At 41.4% G+C, this 22688-nt stretch overlaps 1 protein-coding gene across 4 annotated transcripts in view; it reads left to right on the forward strand.

Moving 5' to 3' along the window:
• Window positions 1-22688, forward strand: part of LOC135262772 (nuclear receptor-interacting protein 1-like) — a 42798-nt gene that overhangs the window by 11140 nt on the left and 8970 nt on the right. Inside the window, exon 1 of one of the 4 annotated variants that reach the window (XM_064349976.1) lies at window positions 10055-10076. The exons of the other annotated variants lie outside the window; for them this stretch is intronic. The gene's annotated coding sequence lies outside the window, so the exon portion shown is untranslated. Of the gene's footprint in view, window positions 1-10054; window positions 10077-22688 lie in introns of those variants that run through there. 4 annotated transcript variants of the gene reach the window in all.

A 22688-nucleotide genomic window follows, 5' to 3' on the forward strand; every position in this document is an offset into this window, starting at 1 on the left:
ATGTCATTATAAAAGTAGATTACTTTGGATAATGTGTGGAAAATACGGATATATGCTATGGCCAATTGAATTTTGTTTACCTTACATTTGTAAAAATGTTCTCTTTTACCAGCAGAAAATGTTCAACTATGTACTCCAAATATAAAAAAAAACTGTCTATTGTACATTGAACTATACAAAATAAATATTGATTTATTATTCATCCCAGAATCAAAATAAATATTGAGATATATCAGGGAACATGCTATTAAGTAGGAGAAAGCCTCATTTCAGCCTGTCTATTTATTTGAAGGTAATGCTTTTTGTGTTTGTGTGTTTTTTTTTATTGTTTTTTTTTTTTAACTGCAACATGTTTTCTGATTATATATGGTGCTTCAGTGTTGAGGAAAGTTTCTGGCGAAGGTTTTAACGCGAGGTCAGTTTTGTGATGCCAGCGCTTGCAAAACTTTAAAATACTCCTACGGAGGTGCTCGAGGAACACGGCTTGCTGAATCACGGCGCAAGGTGAATGGGAGAATGTTCTCCGCCCGATCAGAGTCCTTGGCTGTCTCCGGGCAACATGGGATCTTTCAAGCTCGAGTGCGCATGTAGTGTAGGCTTACACTCCGGGGATTCGGTCAAGGCGGTTGGCATAGCCAAGATATTCAATGCGTTCGATGTGAACATTGCCAAAGTGTAAAAACAAGAAATGAGTGCTGAAAAAGGAACACTGAGCAAGTTTACAGCAATGTCAGTTGTAAACTGTAGGTCTGGTCTCAGGAAAAGCTTACTGACCATTAAAGGAGTAGCTATTAGGATTTTTTCCCCCCTGAATTTAGTTCTCCAGGAAGTGGGGAACAACTTGTGCACAGACACAACTTGTAGATCAGATATTATGTTGCAAATTTTAGCATATGAAGCCGGGGCAAAAAGTGAATACCTTATGCCGTGCACTGAGACAGAAGCAGTAGTAGCATTAAGCTTCCCTTTGCCCTCTATGAATTAGCCTTTGCGTAGCTGCTGTGCTCTCCCTGTTCAGAACCAGGGTATGCTCCCTGAATTTTATATTCATCAGCAGAGCATGCAGTCACTTTTGCATCTCAATTAGTTTTCCTAGTTGGCAAAATATTTTCAACCATGTGGCCTATCTGGGACTTTTTTTGAAGATGTCCTTGGCTGAGCGCTGGAGGGAAATGCTTCTCGGCCTGAGTAAACCGATTCAGATTTTTCAAAACCAGTGCCAATTGTCTTTTTCTGGTCTTGAAATTATGACCTGACCTTGATCAGATCATCAAGGCTGATGTTAAGCAACATCCAAGTCCCCATATCCAGTCATGTGACCTCAAACTGACATGCTGACATGTGTGAATGTGTTAAACAGCTTTTGTCATTTTCTTGCTTGTAGCTCAAGGTTGATATTCAATTGGGAGGTCATGGCAAGGTCAGCATTGTTTTATAAGATGTTATGATGTGCCTGGAGACACATGGTCTCCAGTAATCTTTTGATCCTGTGTTGCGGTTTGTGTATTTGATGGTAAATCTTAAGCTTACTGTTTACTCTTTTTGAACATTTCTCAAACACTGAAAATGTGCACATTTTAGTGCTGAATTTATGGTTTTCCTTTCCTTTTTGAAGGGTGGAAAAGGCCACAGAGAGTACTCAGTATCGTGAATTGATTTTGAAAATTATGCTTTCACATAAATTATTGCTGTGACTATGGTTATGTAAGCCTATAGTCAAAGTCTCCAAGAACTCATACTGCTATTGCATACATGACATAAGAGAGGCTCCTTGCACCTAAGTTGTGTAGCCTTATAGTTGCATTTACATATCATACAATGAACTGTATCATAACATTCTTTGAAATAAATATAAATACATGATAAAACATTTCAACAAAATGTTTTTCTTTTTTTTTTCTTTTTTTTAGACAGTCTGTGGTAAATAAATTTTGTGTATTTTTCCCTGAGTAATTGCTTTATATCTTTGTGCTCTACAACTGTTAAAGGGTCGCTTTTACGGTGGCATCAAACCCTGGTAGTGTTCAGAGAAACACAGAGACCCGGGGCCACCTTGAGACAGAACATACGGAAGCATGCCCCCTCCATGGGTTTCGCAACCATTTCAAATATGGTTTGTTATCGTTCCAAGGCAGTCACAACTGCCAAGTTTCTGAAAAGTTGGTTTCTGTGACACTATGTGCAATCGGAAGGTGCAGCAATGTGTGTCGCACTATTTTTACATGTGAGGTTGGCACAGGCAGCGTGGATGTAACATTTTCGAAGCCCTCTGTATGTCTATGTGGCCTGACCTTTTCAATGTGGTTTGTGTGGCGCCTGAACTGAAAACCAGCTTCATTTTTGTTTTTAAAGTTCCGTGATCTAGTTAAGTAAAAGTTAAGGTTAAAAGTTAGATCCTCTGATCTAATTCTATGCCGGAGAGCTCGCATTAAGTTTTCATTCCACCTGTAAGCGACATGGTGGTATGTTGTGCTAGCCTTCATTACAGATTACACTGTAGGTATCATATAACCCTATTAGCTATGTCGAGTCGGCTGTGCTCAACATTTCTTCCCTGGTGTTCAGTTTCTTTAGCGAACATAAACATTTCAATCAAACGCCAGGCATATGTGCTTGTAAGATTGTTTCATTAGATCATTGCAGTCATATGCTTTCTCTTGATTGAAAACAAAAACACAAGATCATATTACTTTGATAGATTAGCTCCACTTGGCATTTCACGGTGGTTACTGGATGGAATTATTACGTGGCTGAACTGGAGGTTTCAAACCACAGCTATTTTGTTTCATTTAGGATAACCCCTGTTCTATTTATAACAGTGTTTTTAAATGGTATTTAGAGTACTTTACAAATTAAACAGGTGGTGGGCTAATTGAAATAAACATTAAAACAAATTTTATTGTTATGTTTTGTATTACAAAGAATTTAATGTCTCTTGAGGGTTCTTATTTTTCATCCAGGTAGTGAACTTCACAACTACAATTTTGAGATAATGTTGGTCACCAATTATTTGTGGGTGCAGTTGCATTAACTATACACTTCCCTTAATACCCTATGGCCTATGCCAGTGTGAAACCCCAGTATATCTGGTACCACAATGCATAGCTGCAGGTCGCGCAACTGTGAATTGTGAATTCTTTCTGTTTCTCATAACCCAGCACTTAATGAACTTGAAAGACACGGATTTCGTCACAGATCGGTGGAGATGACAACAATCGAACGAATACTTATCATTACCTGTGAATCGCTCAGATGTGACTTACTTGCCTCGGACTGAAGATAGTACCTAGGCCCGTGCTGTAGTTCGCGGGGGGGTACGCAGACAACAGATTAGCACGCACAAGTGCCCTGCGCGGCACAACAGTGTCCCCCAGTTCACGAAAGTCTATTTTTATTCCCTCTGGTCATTTCTATTTCTAATGGTGCCCCTGGGTTCATTCAGTGGCCCTCAGTGCCATGCATGAAAGTATGCCTGTCACTGAAATAACAACCGCCTTCCTTTTGAAGACACAACTCTCTTGTGTAATATGGGGGGGAAAAAATCAATATCTGACCATTTACTTGTCATGCAAAAACAAATTATCATGTTGCAGAACACAAATGGTAAAGCAGTCAACGACAGCCATGCGTGTTCTCATCTTATCAGCGGACACTGCTTCCTACGCTGTGAAACCATGAAGCAAAGCGGGCAGATGCTTCAAAAAATAAATGAAACATCTGTAGAACATAATAAAGCTTTTAGGGATTTACGAGTTGGTTTCTGTGGAAATTGAAGTTAAAGAATGAAGATTTATCCCCCTCAGACTGTCCTGCACAGTCTTTTTTTTTTTGCTCTTAAATAAAAAATGTAAAATGAACACCATTAGCGGAAGTGATGGTCTTCAAACTGAACAAGGAATGGCAAGCATGAACACAGTGGAACGGCGTCTTATCCCAGCTGCCTTGGCTTGGAGTGGTGTTTAGTTAAGGTGGGCGCTGCTGACATGGCGGCTGACCGATAAGGATTTTATACATATCTGAAGGCATGGGAACGGTGCTCTTTGATGCGTGGGGTTAATGAAGGTAGTCTCCTTAGGGCCGCTTGATCAGACTCAGCAGAACTCTCCGGAAAGTGGGTCAGGGTGACCTATTTTTCTCGCAGTTCGCGGGGGCAGGAGGGAGAGCTGTTTGTGACTTGATTGCCTTGCGGGGGAGTCGGGGAGTCGGGGGGGGCGGGCGGGGGCGGGGGGGCTTGGGTGTTTGAAGGGCGGGGGCGCATTGTGCGGGGTCCTGTTGCGACACGTAGCGACACGGAATGGGGTCAGCGTGAGAGGCCTCCACCTCGCAAAAGGCTTGTCTTATTGCAGAAAGGAAGCTGTAAATGAGCTGTAGATTAGCTGCCCCATGCTGTGCCGAAAGGCCTTCCTCCCCTAACTCCTGTCACATTTCGGCCTGCAGAGTGGGCCGGGGTGATTGTCCCTCTCCCGGAGGTTGCTCTGTTTGCTCTTCTCGCATGATTGTTCTTGCCTCTGCTTGAAATATTTTTTTTTTTTTAATTTTCCAGGCTCAGTTTCATAGAAATGTCATCTTCAGCTCACAGAAGCTGAGCAGAAAGGCGGCAGTATGTGTGAGATATCCTCCTTCAGTCAACGCAGCTATGTAATTATGTTCCTGCAGTGAAAGTGTATGAAAAAATATCCCTGCCGAAGATAAGGTCTTTTGTAGCTCCTCAAACCTGCGGTCTGCTAATCAGCTGCAGTTCATTAAGGTGATCATGAAATTACCCTCGCTGGGCGAGCCACAGATCAGGATTTTAATACAAACAAGACCAGGTTAAAACCTGGTATATGGCTGGACATAACACACGTGATCCGGCCGACCAATGGTGTAACTTCATCACTCACTCACTCAGTCACAGACATTCGCGTTTGTAGGGCTGGCCACGCTGTTGCGGTCCAGCCAAAAAAGTGTTGGTTGTTTTTTTTTATTTACATTATGTCGCCAGCTGAGCAATAACAGGAAAACATTTCAATAATTCTTCTCAGTAAAATGAACTTGTGTTGTGGTATAAATAAATGCAGGGTATTTGGATAATCTCCCTTGCATCTTGTTTGTGCCTCCAAGCCTACATTAAGCTTCCAGCCTCTGATAACCAGATCAATATGACCGATGTTTGGTATCTGGGGGGTCCTTGTTCCTGTTTTACAAAATTAACTTTATTTGTGTATGGTCGTGTAGCAGTTATAAGGAATCCCCATTCACTGTGACAAGACCCGTACTGCATTTTTAAAATGGTATAAATGGATGGACAGCATGATTAGAATTGGCAGATTCATTACTGTGCTGGTGCCAGTATGACTCATCTGGGACCAATCTGAAAATGTACTGTATAGAACGTATTCCAAGATTAACTCTACATTAATTAGAATTAATGGAAAGTTGTACCTGGCTGTGACTTCATGTGATGAAACATTTACATTTAAAAATGTTTAAAAAATACAAAATATATTTTCATACATTTTATGTATGTGTGTGCGCGTGTGTGTCTGTGTGTCTTTTCTAGAATTGATGGAGGTTTTGTGATTGTAATTCAAAATTACGAGGAAAAAATAACCCTAATAGTTTAGGTTAAGTTAATTTAGCAGCTTGGCTGATCCCCTCAACCACCACCCCCCCCTTCCCTTTAAGTACAATATGTGAAAGGACAGTTGTTGTTTTTTTTTACTATAGAATACCTTTGAATTGAGTATTTCTCAATGTATTAAGTTTTCTCAACTGGAAGAAAACAGCATTGGTTAAACAAAATCAAAGAGAAAGTCAAACTTTAAACAATAAATATATAGATATGGTAAATGATTCGATACACACAAAGGAGAATATGCAAAAGATTAAGGGGTGTGTACCATAAATGATAAAGAGAGGGAAAAAACACAAGAACAATATGCACGTTATCACATATTGACAGTTCACAAACAAATACCTTTTACTATTTTAATGTAGTTCAGTAGTGATTGTTTTGACGCTTCAGTGTTTTTCATACACTGGTGTCCCAGTGGAACGTTTACTCGCATCCTTATTCCTATACCGACTCAACAGAATCAGCGAAGAGATATACAGTTGCTCAGTGTCAGTCAGTGATAATGTGTTTGCGCCTGAAAGTGTTTACAAAGTGCTATGTGCATGTTTATATGGGCCACAAGGATGTGTGTGACTTTAGTTTGACTTATGTACTGTTAATCAGGGAATTATCCCCTTATAATAACTAGCCAAAACGAGGTATGTCCGTATGAGAGAGTTCAGCACAAACAGCAAGGGGACAATCTGAACTGAAGAGCAGTCCCTACTTCTGATAATTGAGAAGTACAAATACATGATTGGTTTTACTAATAACATGCATAATTCTAAATCTGATTGGCAAACAGTTAACACATAAGCATATTGTGAAATTTAACTAAGTGAATGATTTTGCATACATCGTGAATATTGAATAAGCACACAATAACCTCTAACCTTATCCACATTGTCTAGGTCTACAAAATCATGCTTTAAATCGGGAGCCAGTCTTTATCTAAGATAAGTGTTGAGTGTCCAAGGGAACATGGGGTCAGACACTGTTCCTCCCTGGTATAACAATGGGGATGATAAAGGGAGAGCCACATCCATCCATCTGAACTCCTGGAAATGTATGAGAAAGAGAGACAAACACACACACGTACATGTAATATTGTCTAACTTCTCATTTTCCTGGGGATGGTTTGGTGCCTGGAGCCAGAGGCCCTTGTGGAAGGCCTAAAAAAATGTAATGCGGTACATCATTTTAGTCATAATATTCTCCACCCTTTAGTACTTTCACATTTTTCTCTTTCATCTCTGTTTGATTGGATACCTTGCCTGCCTCTCGCTTGTCGGTCTTAAGGAGGACCACCGCTCCGTGTTCCGGCCCTGACCTTGTCCCGAGACCTTCACCTCTACTCTGAAAGCTCCTCTGCTGCTTATCAGGGTCCCTGACAGGTGTTCACTTTATATGCTGCGTGCAACCTAATCCTTTATCTGACATCCTTTGGCATCAGGAGCAAACCCTATTTAAATTTTGCAGGCTAAATTAAGACTAATGATGTTGCTGGCTGGCCCAGTCTGCAAGCTTTGCAGAAGATGTAGGTTTGGTTCACTGACTAAGGTCTTGGCTGGTTCCTGACAAATTGTTTGATTGTGAAACTGTAGTCTCCGTTCATGGATGCTAGGGAGGGTGATAGAGATAACACTGGTAATTAAAAATTTTTCAGTATGTTTTTGTCCAACTCTCAATGAATTTATCCTACAAGCAAGTATTGTCCATCTAGCCAACAGTGATATACCAGAAGACATAGGTATTAAAACAAGTCAAAGAGACATACTGTTGGTTTTTCAGCATGGATCACCATTACAAATAACCTGACTTTTTGAGGTTTTTACTGAAACAACTTTATGAAGTGACAACGATCGCTTTTTTTTGTGGAAAATATTTTGGTGTGGCACAGAAATACTGAAAATATAGAAATGGAAATGAACAACTTGCGATCTTTTGAAGTATTTTTGGTAAAAACTTGAAAAGCTTAATGTTTTTTGTGATAATAAGTTGCATTTTCTGATAATGAAAATATGGCTTTCTGTGCTATGGATAGTGACTTCACTGCACAACACAAATGAATGTCTTTCCTGGTTGAACACTGAATGGAGTAGGAAGATGTCGAAAAGTACTGAGAGTTGAACAGAAATATTTTCGGTTTTGGTATTTTCATAGGATATGTTGACAATGCTGAGAAAAGAAAATCACTGGTGTTATTGTTACGTGGCTTTATTTCATTCTATGTTCAGTCTATGTCAACAAGCAAGTTGACTTGACAAGCCTCTCTACAAAGGGAGCAGGAGGGCAAGAATACGGGATTAGGTGCAAAATGGGGCCAGCACATTATACGGACCAAAATTAGCTGTGTCATTTGTCAAAAAAGGTATTGAACTGAAACTCAGAAATGCCTTCCCTTGTATCATGACTATTTGTGGAAGTAAATGTCTGACATCCATTCCCTGCTCTTACTGCAATCTTTTGACAAATGGAGCACCCTTTGGGAATCTTGCCTGCAAAGAGAGAATAGCATTCTGGGAATAGAAATATCCGACAGTGTTAATACGGGAGGGCACACAGTAGCACCCACCAGAATCTGCAAATGGAGACTGACTTGAGACCATGTCTCCTACTGCTACACCAACATTTTTATATCCATAATAACAACTTTGGACACACACCAGTAGCTGAGGTGAGGATGTTTTAAAAGTTCCCCTTGCTGTTCTGGTGAAACGTTCTCTCCTTTGAGGAGCGAAGCAGTCTCTGGAGAGCAGGATGGGAACAGCTGGTCACAGGGAGGCTGGTAACTGACATGTGATAACATTACAGTCGTGAGGAGGGCTTGGGGACTCTGGGAAACTGGCATCGCTCACATGGTAAGAGTTCCAGCACATCCACTCCATCTGTAAACTACCCCGATTGGGAATGCAAATGCCGGTCAGAAATGTACTGGGTAAATCTGATCCAAACGCTGCAAATTATCCTTTGAATGCTTTGGCTGTACATCCTGAGTAGTTCAACCCAAAGTATAGTTTACTAAATGTGTCTGCACATTTAGGGGTGATTCTTCATCAACAGCATTGCATTGATCATATTTCCAATGATGCGGTCTCACCGTGAACATAGAAGTAAGTGAGCAAACAGAAAATTAGTTTTTTTGTTTAGTTTTTCCCTCTTTTCACTGTCTTTTGTCTCTGTCAGCCAGCATGAAGGCAATCAAGGCATGCATCAGTACAAGATATAACAGAATAATGGCACAGCACATAACTGCAGCTCACATTGAGCAAGTTGACTCTGCTGGGCTCTCCCTGCTACTCATCAGTGAGTGTGCATTCCTGTGCACATAATGCAACCTCCACCCCCTTGAAGAAACCGACTCCCCCAAATAGGCACGAATGTAACCAGTCTAACAAGTCAATCCAAAATACATCAATTGGTAAAAATTAACTAGGCCTATATCAAACTGCTTTGAGAGATTTGATTTAGTACGCTAACCTAATATATAACCATAATCATAACCAAAATGGTTGCTAGGAAGGATGGCACAGGTTGTGCTTGGCACATACCAGCTTTAATTTAGGCTCTCACAAGATTGGCAAATAGGAGATCCTGTGTCTACAGAATTAATATTAAAATGTTCACAGTGTATAATCAAAATACACTGCGACCATAGCAATACCACTTCTTATACCCTTTCCCCCCAACACCACTGTGTAATATAAATATTGAAATGCATTCTTTGACATTAACAAAGGCTATTTTTGTGTATAATCCAGCACATAAACACACTAAGCCAGAAGTAATTTCATTTTACAGGTTCTGTAGTTCAAAAAGTATTCCCTCAGGGTAAGCCTGTTGTGAAGGAAGTCCTGCTACCTATTCAGTTGTGAATGCCAAATTATTAGTCAGCTAGTTTTACGGAGATTCCCATAATTATGAATGTTGGAGGAAGGCGTAATATTCCGGAACTTTTTTTAATTCTCACACCATGGGCCACTGGGCCTCAAAGGATCTCCGATGTCTGTCAGCAAACTTAGCCACCTTCAAACATTGTGGATCTCACGATTTCCTTTCTGAAGTCCTGTGGTCCTTAAAATGGCCTGTAACCCAGTGAATTTCCCAGAAATGGCCTATAATGGTGTCATCCATTTTCATGGATGTTCCGTGGAGTTTGGGCTGAAGCCGCTCACTCCCCAAAAAGCGAATGACATTGCGAGGAGGTTAAAAATGTATTGGCCAGACATTCGGAATGCCATGACTATCGGCTCAGTAGTAAGGTTAAAGATACAGCATCCTGATAATTCCCTGTCCCCCCCCCCCCCCACACACACACACACTGGGGTTAAGATAAGAGCAGCGCAGATTAAAAAAAAAATCATTTGAGAAGATTTGAGATGTCTATCAGGCGGGTGTGAAGGTTTTTTTGTCTTGCAGATCCAGTTCAAGGATGCCTGCAGGCAGAGCGGCTCTGGCTGTGCCAGTGATGCGGCTCAAGGTCACACGCTCTCGCCCCGTGACATTCAGCTACAACGGGGAGGGGTGGGGGGTAGGGGGGGGGGGCAGAGATGCTGTGAAATTCATCACCGCCCCACGCGTACGGAAAAGCAGCCTTTAGCACCCCTCAACAATCTCAGCCTTCCCTCCACCGCCGCCGCCATACTTTATATTCTGAATTCTGCTTCGGCGAAGGATTTAAGCCTTTTTTTTTTTTGTTGTTTTTTTTTTAAACAACTATGATGTCTCTTACTTATTGGGTACACATGTACTGAGCAAAGCCGAAAGGCTTGAAAAGTGCTTTGTAGTTGACACGCGCATGCACAATGAGCGGAAAAAATGGGGGGGGGGGGGGTGGAGAGAGAGTGAGAGAGAGAGAGAGAGAGAGAGAGTTATTTAAAGAGGCAGAATCTCTATAGACTAACTCCTTCCACCCTGCCTGCTTAGGATCATGGCCATAGAGTGTCGTATTGCACTTCCTTGTATTATTAGTCCTTAAAGCGCAACAAGTAATTATTTAAACAAAACAAAAGGCCAAGAGGGCCTCTAACATCAACAAGGGTGGGCTATTAGATAGGCTGCCAAACATATTTAGACCTACGTAACAATGCCAAGTTCAGCTGTTTCAATCAGATTCACTGCTCAGGATTATGCATGCACTGGCATTAAATGTTTGGTAAAATTGCCTTGGTTGAGATTACCATTCGGCAGTAGTTCTGCAGAGAATGAGAATAAGAATGCATTCATTGTTTTGTCCGTCTGTAATCTCTGTTTTGGGCATAGCAGAAACCAGTTGTATCTTTGGTCGGTGCTTGCAGTTTCTCTTGACAGGCAAAAGTTATTTTAGGTCATTCATGTAACAGCTCTACAAAATAGTTGGTTGGGAGAGTGTAGGCTTTTCAGTTGATGGTGGAGAAATGTTGGATTATTCATGACGTTTTTGTACCTCAGGTGAAATGGCAGTGTGAGAGAAAACACCAGCCCAAGCTGTCAAACTTGTATCTATTTTCGGTCTCCACTCAACTTTCTGCTCAGACAGGATTTGCAGAATAAATCCCCATTGCTCCTCTTGCAATACAAGTTCAGATGCTACTTCCCTAAAATCAGGATTTAAAGTGTGGGTGGACCACAGTGACCTTTGTGTACATATCCATAGCAGAGACAAATGGCGAACAATTCATCCACTCAAGTAAATAATTAATTTTCTCGCACTGTATAATTGTATCTGTTCACACATGATCATTTGTACCCATTCTGTCATCTTGATAGGATGAAGGCAGTAGTTCGGTGTAGTTTAAGGGGGTAGGCTTAAAGTCATATGGTTGCAGGTTTAAACTCTTTTTGGGCGCTGCATCTGTACCCTTGAGGATTGTGAATTGCTGTACCTAGCTTCATTTAATATCCGGTTGTAAAAATTGCATTCCCTATTGGTGCGGGTTTCATACCATGGCCCTGCAGTATAGCACAGACACGGGCCACGTCAGTAGGTCGCTATGATAATGAGTGTGCAGCCACAGCCCATAGCTGACTGCATCCGAGCTATGGTGGGTTAAAGTGGGGTTCATTATGTTACTGCAGGATTAGCTCCTCACAGAAGCATGCCAGGGGCCCGCAGGCTGCCCCTTGCCAGCGGTAGGATATCTCTAGTTGGCTCTAGCTTTTTCCTGTACTTGCCCTTTAGGGTGAAAAGAAGTCTCAGATGGGGAAAATGGGGGGGAAAAAAAGAAAGAAAAAAGTTTGCTAAAGATATTAGCCTAATTTTCAAAGGCTTCATCCGTTTCAAGTCCACCAACATTCAAAACAATGTCTGGAGTATAAGGCTCCAGCTAGCAGAAGGAGCTGAATGAGGGCATTATGAATTACCTCAGCGTCTGCCCTTGTCACAAGGCTGACGGCCGTCGCTCAGCGAACCGTACTTGTGGTCCTCCTCCTTTTGAGTTTCCTTGAGAATTCCTCCGTGGCTTTTTTGTCGCACGTTTGCGCTGAACGCAGCAAAGAGGGCCGTGCGAGGTTTTCTTATTAACCGCTTCCCTCATCTGGGGAAAAAGGCAGGAAACCCAGGCGCACTTCTTTTTTTTTTTTTTAACGCACTGGCTTTTCCTCGGTCATTTAATTAAGAATGGCGAGATTATTCTGCCCCGCAGTCAGCGCCTTCCGCCTTCCGGGGTCTCATTTATCTCTGATTAAACTTGTCTAATTCTGGAACTTTATAGCCAGTTCTTTCTGGGCCCCAGACGGCACAGAGACACGGTGGGTGAAAAACAGGGGGAGAGACAGGCTGCAAACGGCACAGCAGTTTCCTGGTGCATTTTGTTTTCAATGCACATGAAAGGTGCAAAAATGGCAACGATGACAAAACCGTGAAGTTCGCCTTCTCGCAAAAAAACAAGCTCCACTGTCTAGGCTGGCTGCCCCCCCACTCCCTGGTGGGCTGAAGGGGTTAAAACGTTGGCGTAATTGGCATCCGCAGCTGCCGTTCCGTTCAACAAGGGATGGCTCTGCAGCGTCTGCTTTGTGTGACAGCTGCCTAATTGGGCATTCTCCCCGTGTAGCGAGCCTGCCTCCTCTAGCCCGGCTGCTGACGAATGGCAGAGGATTACAGATGAGGACACAGTGACCCGCTCGACCTTCCCACGGAGGGGTGGGAGGGGCCTCGCGCAAGCTCAGCGGTGCGGGTCACTGCAGGATGAGGTCGTGAGAAGGTGGGGATCCTGCCAGGTGGCAGATGACAAAGTGTCACATGACAGTAGCCTGATGTCAGTATGTCAAGGGTAGAGCTGTTGGCATTATCCCCAACCTTTTTTTTTTTTTTTTTTCTCCCCTGGGTGTTTTGTTACAGTTCCTCACTCCTGTCTGTATTCAGGCTACAGTTTAGTGATAGTCAGCAGAAGCAGAGGGAATTAGTTCCAAGTGTGCTTTTTTAAAGTTCTTTTTCATTTGGCTATGTGTTTTTTTGTTTTTTTTTTTCGTCTGCTGTCCTAGCCTGGGTTCCAGTCTGCTGGAGTAGCTGACTATTACTGTAGCTAATGCATTAGTCTTGACCCCTTTATTCGTGCTGTGTGAAAAACTGTCAGGTTGTGCAAGTAATTGGACTAGTTGGGTACATAACGAAACATTTGTGGCGGTGCAAATTCTGCACTGACAGTGCTTCCACACTTTTGCCTGACTGTCGTGGCAGCTAATGTGTGAACAAGGAATTTTACTTCACGGTACCTCCGGCAAGTGTAAGAACTGAAACTGAATCAAATGAACTTGGGAGCATGTAGAATTAATGTGAATGAGGTGCTAAGTAACTGAGCAACAGTAGAGAAAAGACTCGGTGGTATTGTGTGTGATTGCCTCACACAGACAAGGAAAGCATTAAAAAGCCTTTTAAAATAGTCTTTTCAAATAAGCATAGGCAAGACATTAAAGAATGTTTATCCACTTTCTTAATGAGAATTTAATATCCTTCTTATTTGTGTTGTATCAGCAGTTTGACCATTCCAGTCCTAAACTTGTCAAGAAAGGCACCAGTAAGACAGTTTCCTGTATTAAATTGCCACCATTCCAAGGAAAGGCAATTAGGAGCTTGTCCCTGTATTCTTGTCTAGAGTACTTACTTACCTTTGTTTTGTTTTGTCATGATCTCCCATAATCCCTTTTGGGTTTGTTATGGCCACCCCCTCCCCCATGCCACCTTACTGGTTTTACTCTTCTAGGAGGCTGTTTAATATCCTGAAGCTACACAGCCATCAGCAGTAAAATCTGATGAATTAGTTCACTCCAGTGGTCCACCCCCATGCATGAGAGAGAGAGAGAGAGAGAGAGAGAGAGAGAGACTGTAATATTGTTTGTAGAGAAGTAGAGAGACAGCAAGAGGGAGTGTGAGTGAAAGGGAGAGGGAGAGAACAAGAAAGAAGGACGGCCGGGTTACTGAAGGTTTACTGTTGACCTTGTTGTGTGTGTAGCTGCTTTTCAGCCTCTGAGTCAAGCTGCATGAGCTCTCTAATCCCAATGCCCTGATACACGTAGACTTGATTAGTGGCAGCAGTTATCTGGGCAGAAGACAGTCTGCCCTCCCCTCGCATTGTTCACGACTGGGGCACGGAGGGGTGTCAAACTATAGGAGAGAGGGAGGGAGGGAGTGAGAGAGAGAGGGAGAGAGAGAGAGAGGGAGCCACATTAGTATTCCTGTGGAGCATTCCTGCATTCCTGCCTGTAGAGCAAATTGATTACCACACTGTACCTGCACTTGGCATCTCTGCTCAGGAGAAAAAAAAAAGGTAAGGCTGCACATTGGGTCTGTATTTGCATTACATGCAGAAAACATGCCAGGTTTACTTCACTGTGGCCCTCGTCGCCTCTGTTCTGCTGTATAACTTTAGTGTTCTTGCTATAGGAAGTTTAAGTTTTATTCTAATTATCATTGCGGAAATATATATTTAATTAACCTAGTGCAACGTATGTACTGGATCAATTATTGTTTATTTTTTTAAAGTGTGTCATCAGCGTGTCATTTTTTAAGGGGGCGGTTTATGAAGGAATATTCAGGCCTTGTCATCTCACGGAGCTTGCAGAGCTGTGGAATGTAGTTGTCTAATTCTATCGTCTTCTAAACTTCATGTGGACAGTGGCAGTGAAAGCAGAGCCAGGTTTGTAAACCTAGCTCCTCGTCGCAATGCTATTTATACAATATCATGAGGGTGATCTGTACTTGGGGGCAAAAGCTGACCTGGACATGAACATTCTCAGAATACATCTGAAAGAAGAGTACCTCTTCTGTCCTTCCTTTAGTTCACTTAATCAGCGTGATCTTTGGGCAGCTTCTGTTTTATGGCAGTGGAAAACATTATAGTTATACTGTCATAGGAAGTACTTGTGTGAAACGGTACTGTAAGGAACCAGAGAGAAACCACAATGTCTTTCGGTCTGTTATCACCATGTAAGACAGGGTTACTAACGTCATCCCTTTTGAAGAATGCATATTTCCCTTTGCTTCTATATTGGCTACGGAAACTTTTTTTTTTTTTTTAATAGGGGAGCAAAAATACCCCCACGTCACCTATCCTGCACCCGGCCCATCCAGACTGCAAACAGCAGGCGGGAACTTTTTTGTGGGATCCCTGGTTTGACTTTGGTGCAGACAGGTTTCAGGGGTGGTGAGCTGTGACTTGTTACGGCTCAGTGTCCCGCGTAAGCTCGAGAGCAGACGCGGTCACCCTGGTATCTGCATTTGGGCACGGTGCAGCGCGGGGCGGGGGAACGTAGGTCATTGGGTTGAGATGTCCCGTGGTGTTTGTTGGCTTGTGCTCCGGGACAGACCTGCCAACTGGAATGATGCTGCCGAAGTTTCCTCTGAAAGGTTATACTTAATCGTTTTATCTCTTAGTAGGTTAAGTGCATATAATTGATTAAAGAGATTCAATTAATAATGTCAGTTTGGTTTAAAGGATGCTCTCAAAGATATTAAAAGGGAACATTTCATTAGACAAAGCCCAGGCCTCGTCCTGTATTTGCAGTTTTTATGTGTTCAGTGTTTTATAGTTCTAGTGATTTAGCTTTACACTGTAGTGTATTATGTAGCTCTGTGTAAAGTGCTTTACTAACCAGGAGCATTCATTAAATTTTTGTCAGTATAACATTTTCAACATCTGAAAAACGTATAGCCTAAATTTACGAGTTTTCTGCATTATTTTTCATACCACTATAAGAAAGCCACAGTTAGCAGATCAATCAATGTCCCCAGGAAATATTGTACATTGTTGCTTTGTAATAATATTTTACTATTTCATAGTCCATGTACTTTTCTGCCTTGTAGAATGCAAAAAGGAATTGCAGTTTACCTTACTTATACTGTAAATCAACAGTGTCTTTGCTGGGAAGCTTTAATAAAGCTGGTACGTCCAACCAAATAATTAATTCTCTTACAGTCGTGGGTGCTTAGGTGTCTAGGTGCTTTTTAGTATCTTTCAAAGATTATGACGACCCATAAAGCAGTGTGCTTTCTGTGTGTTACAAAGATGGGGGTTTCCGACATGTTTGAATACATGTCTGTTTTTTGTACATTATTGAATTGGATGCGTACACTTCTGAGGTGATTCTTAGGGCCTTGCAGCCTTGTTGGGGAACTTACATGAACATACATCAAAAGGGTAAGCTCCATGTATTTCTTCAAATGGGATCATCATTTTATTTATTTTTTAAAATACCATTTTCATACAATGTGTCCATATTGATTTGTTCTGGCTCCTGTGACATCCTGTGATCAGTAGCAAATCTATCTTGCAGACAGGCTGTAAACAAAATGAACCCTATCTAAAGCTAATGAGACTCTCAGGGTTTGGTACTTTCATCTGCAAGGCTATACGCTGTAGCCTGTGAATGCATTCAGTTTATGCTTTGTTCATAAACTGGCCATTGAGGTAGACAATAGTTTATTGGTAGTTCCGTTTGTTTGCACAAGCATAAAATTGATTATCCTAGCCGTTTTCAATGGTTAAAAAATGCTAAATAGCTGTAAAGTAAGCATGTTTTTTCTCGTTACTAAAAGCATTACTTTTGTTAATCTCAGTGACACTGAGCCTGAGGATATTGTGTAACAGAAGAAGTCCACGGACTAGTCGAATCTAAGGGCAACCAATAAAGTAGGTCTTTCTTTAATTCAGTATTCTGGAGTTTGGTCCAAAGTGCTGTTTAGCTTTGAAAACAGTTTATTACATTGTCTTGGGAAAGCAAATTGACATCCACCATTATCTTCAGTGTCATGTTCTCAGGCTTTTTCTGGCTGGCTTTTTTCAGACAATAAAAAGTGCAGTGGTCAAATGGCAGTCAGAAGCAGGCCAAAATATAAGGCTTCATACATGGGGGGTTAGTGCAGTTTGATGTGTGACTGCTGCAACTCTATTAAGATCTCGAAGCCATAAAATTATCATTTCAAAGGGTGAATATGTACTGTACTGTCATATCCTGGCAGACAAATCCTTCTTTTAAGCTACAACTGTTGGAGCCAAAAGGATATCCAGAAGTACGACATGAGTACTGTGATGCACTCACCCTTGGCCTCAGATTGTGAAGGCCTGTCATTTATCATGTGCTCTTTGTGCATTTACATTACCCTTCAACGGGAATTTTCCCTTTTCGGGAAAAGGCTTCTGGGTGGGTTTTTCCACAACTGCACAAATATTTATGACAAACACTAACATTTAGTTACATTTGGCGTACCATCACTAACAGGCTAGATCCTAATGTTCCGAGACATTCTGGAGGACATTTGGAAAGTGCAGAGTCATGTTGCCTTACGCAAGTTAAGCAATTCCTCATCTGTTAGTCTCCAAATTGGTCAAATGATTAATCTGCTCACATCTATCAGTCTTTGACTCCCCAATGTGTTCTGGCCGAGAATTGAATGAACAGCAGGCCGGAGAGTGGGATCAGCCTGTGAAGGGCCCCGATCACACAGATAGATCCCATCTCGACCATGCTTTATTTAAAATTCTCTTCTGCGGCCTTTTCAGACGGAGCACTCTGGCCTGAAGTTCAAACCCATCGTCCTCTAACAGGGTTCTAGGGAGGTACCTGATCTTTGTGTGTGCCCATAGTTCTGCTTCTCCTGAGGTGGCGGTGACATTTGCGTTGTTGGGATACGCAGGAATGATGTGGGGCTTGCGTCTGTGCTGTGCATTGTGTTGGCCTTCGGGAACCTTTGGTTAAGTTATGGGAATGTAGGTCAGGTTGATGTGCCCCTTTGTGGAGTTTATAGTTGCAGTTGGTGGGTCAAATGATTAGTGCAGTGGAAGTGTCTGGGCCTTGATTTTGTGTGTGTGTGTGTGTGTGTGTGTGTGTGTGTGGCACACGTGCTTGTTTTTGGTAGTGCATTGTTGGCATCAAATAGTTTTTTTTTTTTGTTTCAGTTGTACTTGATATATGATGACACTGAATTATATTTCATAAATATTGTAGTGCAATAGCATTTTGCATGGCTATTACAATAGCAGCAGTAAAATGATTTATCCAAGGTGGACAGAATTTGTCTGCTCAAGAAGTTCAGTTCTACCAAATATCTTTAGTTGTTTTTGTTTTTTTTTAGTCAGGTTTTCTTCCTGTCAACATGTAGTCATGAAAATATAAGCTGTGCATTGACTGGATGATCGTAGCGCAGTGTGAGTTCCCCGACTGAGTCTGTACAGTAAATACTGAAACCTGGCTACAGATTATGTGATTTAATAATGTTTAGCCCTTGTCTCTCCTTTAAACTCTAACCTTTAATGCACTGGACACATCTGCTAAGCAAGAGTTTTCGGATATTAGCAATACATATACCAAGGGCAGGTTTGTCACTTTTTATTAAGACCAAGAGCTTTGTGTGGACGCCAGCTGTTGCATCAAGTCGAAAGCCTGCATGAATGACCTTGACTTTAATCGTGGGTCCTGTAGCTTTTTCATTTTTTTTATCATGCATTTTAAATAGCTTAAATGGATTACAATTCCTGAGCAATGGAGGTAATTTATTATCCAGTATTTTTGGGGCAATTAATCTTGTACCTTTCATGTGAACGATGGAAGATTGGCTTTGGATATGAAATCCCAGCCATTTGTGGCTGGTCCCCCTTTTTTTCACGTGAATCATCCCTTTTCTCTGTGCTGTTCATTCCGAGGTGTCTGACCGCTTCCGATAATGTTTGGGACGTTCTTTAACCGAGTGGCTCAAAGTGAAGGAAGGACACTCGAAGGCAGGCACAGCGTGATCTTGTGGCGACGCTACTTCTTTTTCATTCTGTAAAATCATTTTAAATTCCCTTGGATGCTTTCTTGATTTTATTAAAGATAATGTGTAATTGCCAGCAGTGCAGAGGCTCAAAAGCAATGCATTACCTTCCCCATCCAAAGGACAGATTTAGACCACAGACAGGTCATTTTTAGTATTTGTACCACAAGATCTTGTAATAGCCACATATTTTCTGTCAGGTCGTGTAGTGCTTTACTTGTGAATAATGGGATTTGTCATGAGGGATGTAGAGCGTGAGCATGGCTGCGCCATTATAAATCCAGTTTGTTTATACCTTTTAAAATGGCGATGTGAGTCTTGATGCTCATTTCCCCTTTTTGCATTCCAAAACACTGTTCACATCAACACCAAGCTGTTACTAGAACAAAGGGTGTTTTTTATTGACAGAAAATGGGATGTTGCTTCGTCTGTAGTGATATTTCATAGCTGTTGCAGTTTTTCTTGTGCTTTCTGATTTGCTGGTTTTTGAGAACCATTTTTTTTAAGTCTTGTTAAAAACCCTCAAAGGATGTGTATATATTGAACCATCCATCCCAAAGGACAGCAAACTGAAATGAAGCACACACTCATTGGGTATAGCAGTGAACTACTGCTTAGTGACCTAGTGGGTGGAGACAGCAAGGAAACTAAACATAATCCTGGCTTAGGTATTATTCGTATTTGTTGACTATCCCTAATTAAACGAGGTCTTTGTTTAGTCAGCATGCTCAAGTGAGGTCACAACTGAAGCTTGTGGTAGAAGTCAAGCAGTTTGTCTTTTAACTTTATCAACTGTTTGAGTTACATGCCATATCTTGTACCATTTGAAACGGTGCGTGACATGGCATCACATTTTTATAGTGGGTGTGTCTGTTGTATAAAAAAAAAACAAGTGACCAAAAGTAATTTTGCAGGAACAACAGAAGTTGCATAATCTGCTTTTTTATGGAATGCAATGTCACTGTTTGCCTGAATCAGTTAGCCAAGCCTAGTGCAAAATACCTAAAAGTTCAGACATGGCAGTTGCAAAGGGGCATACAAAGGCCAGGCAGAGCTTAAATAGTACTAGGCAGGAATTTGACAGGCCAGATTTAACTGATCTATAAGGATGCAGGGCTTGACATTGCCACATGCCCGCCGGCCCAACCGTATTTTCTCAGAGCTCCTGGCCAGTAATTTTTGTTTTTTAGTGGCCCTGCTTTGCCAGTGGGGATAGAAAAACCCCAAGAAACGATGCAAATTTCAAAAATGCATACAAAAATAAATACTAAAGAAAACACAACCATGGAAACACGGTACAAGAGAAGAAACATACTATGCCAAAGCAAATTTATAAAGAAAACATGCTGCAAGTACTGAAATTATTTAAATTGCACGATCATGCCATTAGTGGAAGTTTAATTGCCAAGTTTGGAGTCTGCATACAGTTGTAACAGGAGTACAAATGTAACACTATATATCGTCTTTGTATCACTTTGCATCAGCTTGAACTGTCATATTAGCTCTGCAAATGTTTATTATCATATTCTTTCTACGTGAGAAATTTGAAAGATTAGTGGACCCTTGCTCTGAAGATCTGAGAGAAAATCTGTTTTGCCAGTTTTTTTCACGTTCTTCCCTAGGTTTGTTTTTCGATAGATTCTTATGCTCACATGACCATAAAATGGAACTTTCCTAACTATGATCTGTGATCTGTCCTCTAAAAATGACATAATTTCTGAGGACGCTAGCTTTTCGTGAAATTGAGACAAATGTGCGAGGTTGTTAGTTGGGTACCGTGTACAACTGTACTTGCGGTCAGAAAACACAAACATCAGGTGCTCTGGCAAGCACTGATCGAGACCAGCGCTCATTTAATCCTGATGCACACAACTCCTGTCCTGACCTTTAGTACACCATGTGAGATAGAGATTACACACTAATTGTGCAATTACCATGCCATGAAAAAGAATTTGCCCCCTTCCTGAGTTCCTCTATTGACTGCATATTTGCCCCACTGAATGGTTTCAGATCAAAAAATCAAAAAAACTTTAAACAAAATTCAAAAGACATTTTTTTTGAATTATCTCGTTTATTTAATGAGAGTTATCAAACACCTGTTTCACCCATGTGAAAAAGTAATTGTGATCTTAAACTTAAATACTGATTGCAGCACCTGTAGCAGCAATAACTGCAACCAAACGCATCCCATAATTGGATATCAGTCTTACACATCCCTGTGGAGTAATTTTAGCCCACTCTTCTTTGCAGAACTGCTTTAATTCAGACAAATTGACAGGTTTTCGAGCATGAACTGCTCATTTCATGGCCACAGCATCTCTAATGGATTGAAGTCAGGACTTTTCAGCCATTCAGATGTGGGCTTGTTTTTGTGTTTTGGATCATTGTCTTGCTGAGAATAAATATACATACATTTCTGTATATTTTTTTAAATGATAAGCAGTTGAAAAATGAAAGGGTTTTTTTTTTTTTTTTTTTAAGTTAAATGAATAGAAATAGTGTTGTTTTTGTCTGAATTATAATTTAGACCTGCCTGAATGACAATACTAAATTGGCAGCATCAAAACCTAGTGGTTTGAGAATGGGCCAGTAGTTTCAGTATGTGGGCCAGTAACTTAAAAAAAAAACCATTGGCCTACTGAAAATTGACCTGTATGTCAACCCCTGGGATGTGGCCTTGGCTGTGGAGTACTTGACAGACAGAGGGTCTAGTCTCTGGCAGCTTCGGGCATTGGCATTATTTGTGATGGTAGGGTTGCACTTTGAGGTGCACATCCTTGCCCTGTGGAATTATGGCCTGACAGAGCACCTGCCCCCCCCCCCACGCCAATGCCAGATATGGCAAAGGTCGATGTTGGCTGGTGACAGCCACTTCTGAGATGACCATTGGACGCAGTCAGGACTTTGATCAGACTGTCTCGGTGACTGGGGGGAGGGTCTGGCGGGTCAATTCTCATTTGTATTCATTGAATCTGTACCTCAGAGCCATGCTTCCTGTAAATTGTGTGAATCGGCCTCAGCTGATCTTGAGAAAAAGGCTGGATCAAAATTTTTTTAAAGTTTTATTTTTGTATATTTAAGGTGAAGCTTTATGCGTAACTAGACCCACTCCACCAGATTATAGTTAGAGGTTCTGAAATAATTACTTATGGCTATCAGGTATACAAATTCACTTTTAAGCATTGAGAATTAATGTTTTTTTTTTTCTTCCCCCCTGAGGAGAAGTGTAAATAAGTGTATTGTGTCTGTTTTTCCTGCAGTTTACTGTTTTTTTCTTCACCTTTTCACCTTGAAAGTTGACAACCTCTTTTGGCTTTCGCCTACATTTGCATAATATTCAGACAATTAAGTCATTTCTACTGCAAGTTTGTGGTCAGGGCAGGTTAATTCAAGTCAAGGCAGGCACCTTTAAGGCAGGTGAAGAAGATATCTATATATCCCCCACACACCTTATATATCTTCAACACACATATATCGTATATATCCCCCACACACATATATCTGTACCCTTGCATTTCAGTTTTTTTTTTTTTAAACACATATTGAAGGCTGTCATCCTGTCCTAGCTCTGTGTTCTGTCAGTGATTCGTATCTAACAACCAGAAACTTGTGCTCAAAACCCTGCTTAAATAATGAATCATGTTATGGTTGGTATATGGAATAAATAAGGGATTTTTTATACACTGAACAGAATAGTTATGCATGCAACGCTGCTCCTTGTTAACTGCAGAGTTTGCACTGAAGCTGAAGGCCTGTTTGCTGTCTGCCGGCATCTTGACACAGGCTTAGAGAAGTGCAGGTTGCAGAGCAGGAGCCTTTGGCAGAGGGGGCTTGACCTGATGGCACTTTTATCTGCAGGCTGCTCAG

Source organism: Anguilla rostrata, chromosome 9 (assembly GCF_018555375.3).
Source record: "Anguilla rostrata isolate EN2019 chromosome 9, ASM1855537v3, whole genome shotgun sequence".
Taxonomy (NCBI): Eukaryota; Metazoa; Chordata; class Actinopteri; order Anguilliformes; family Anguillidae; genus Anguilla; species Anguilla rostrata.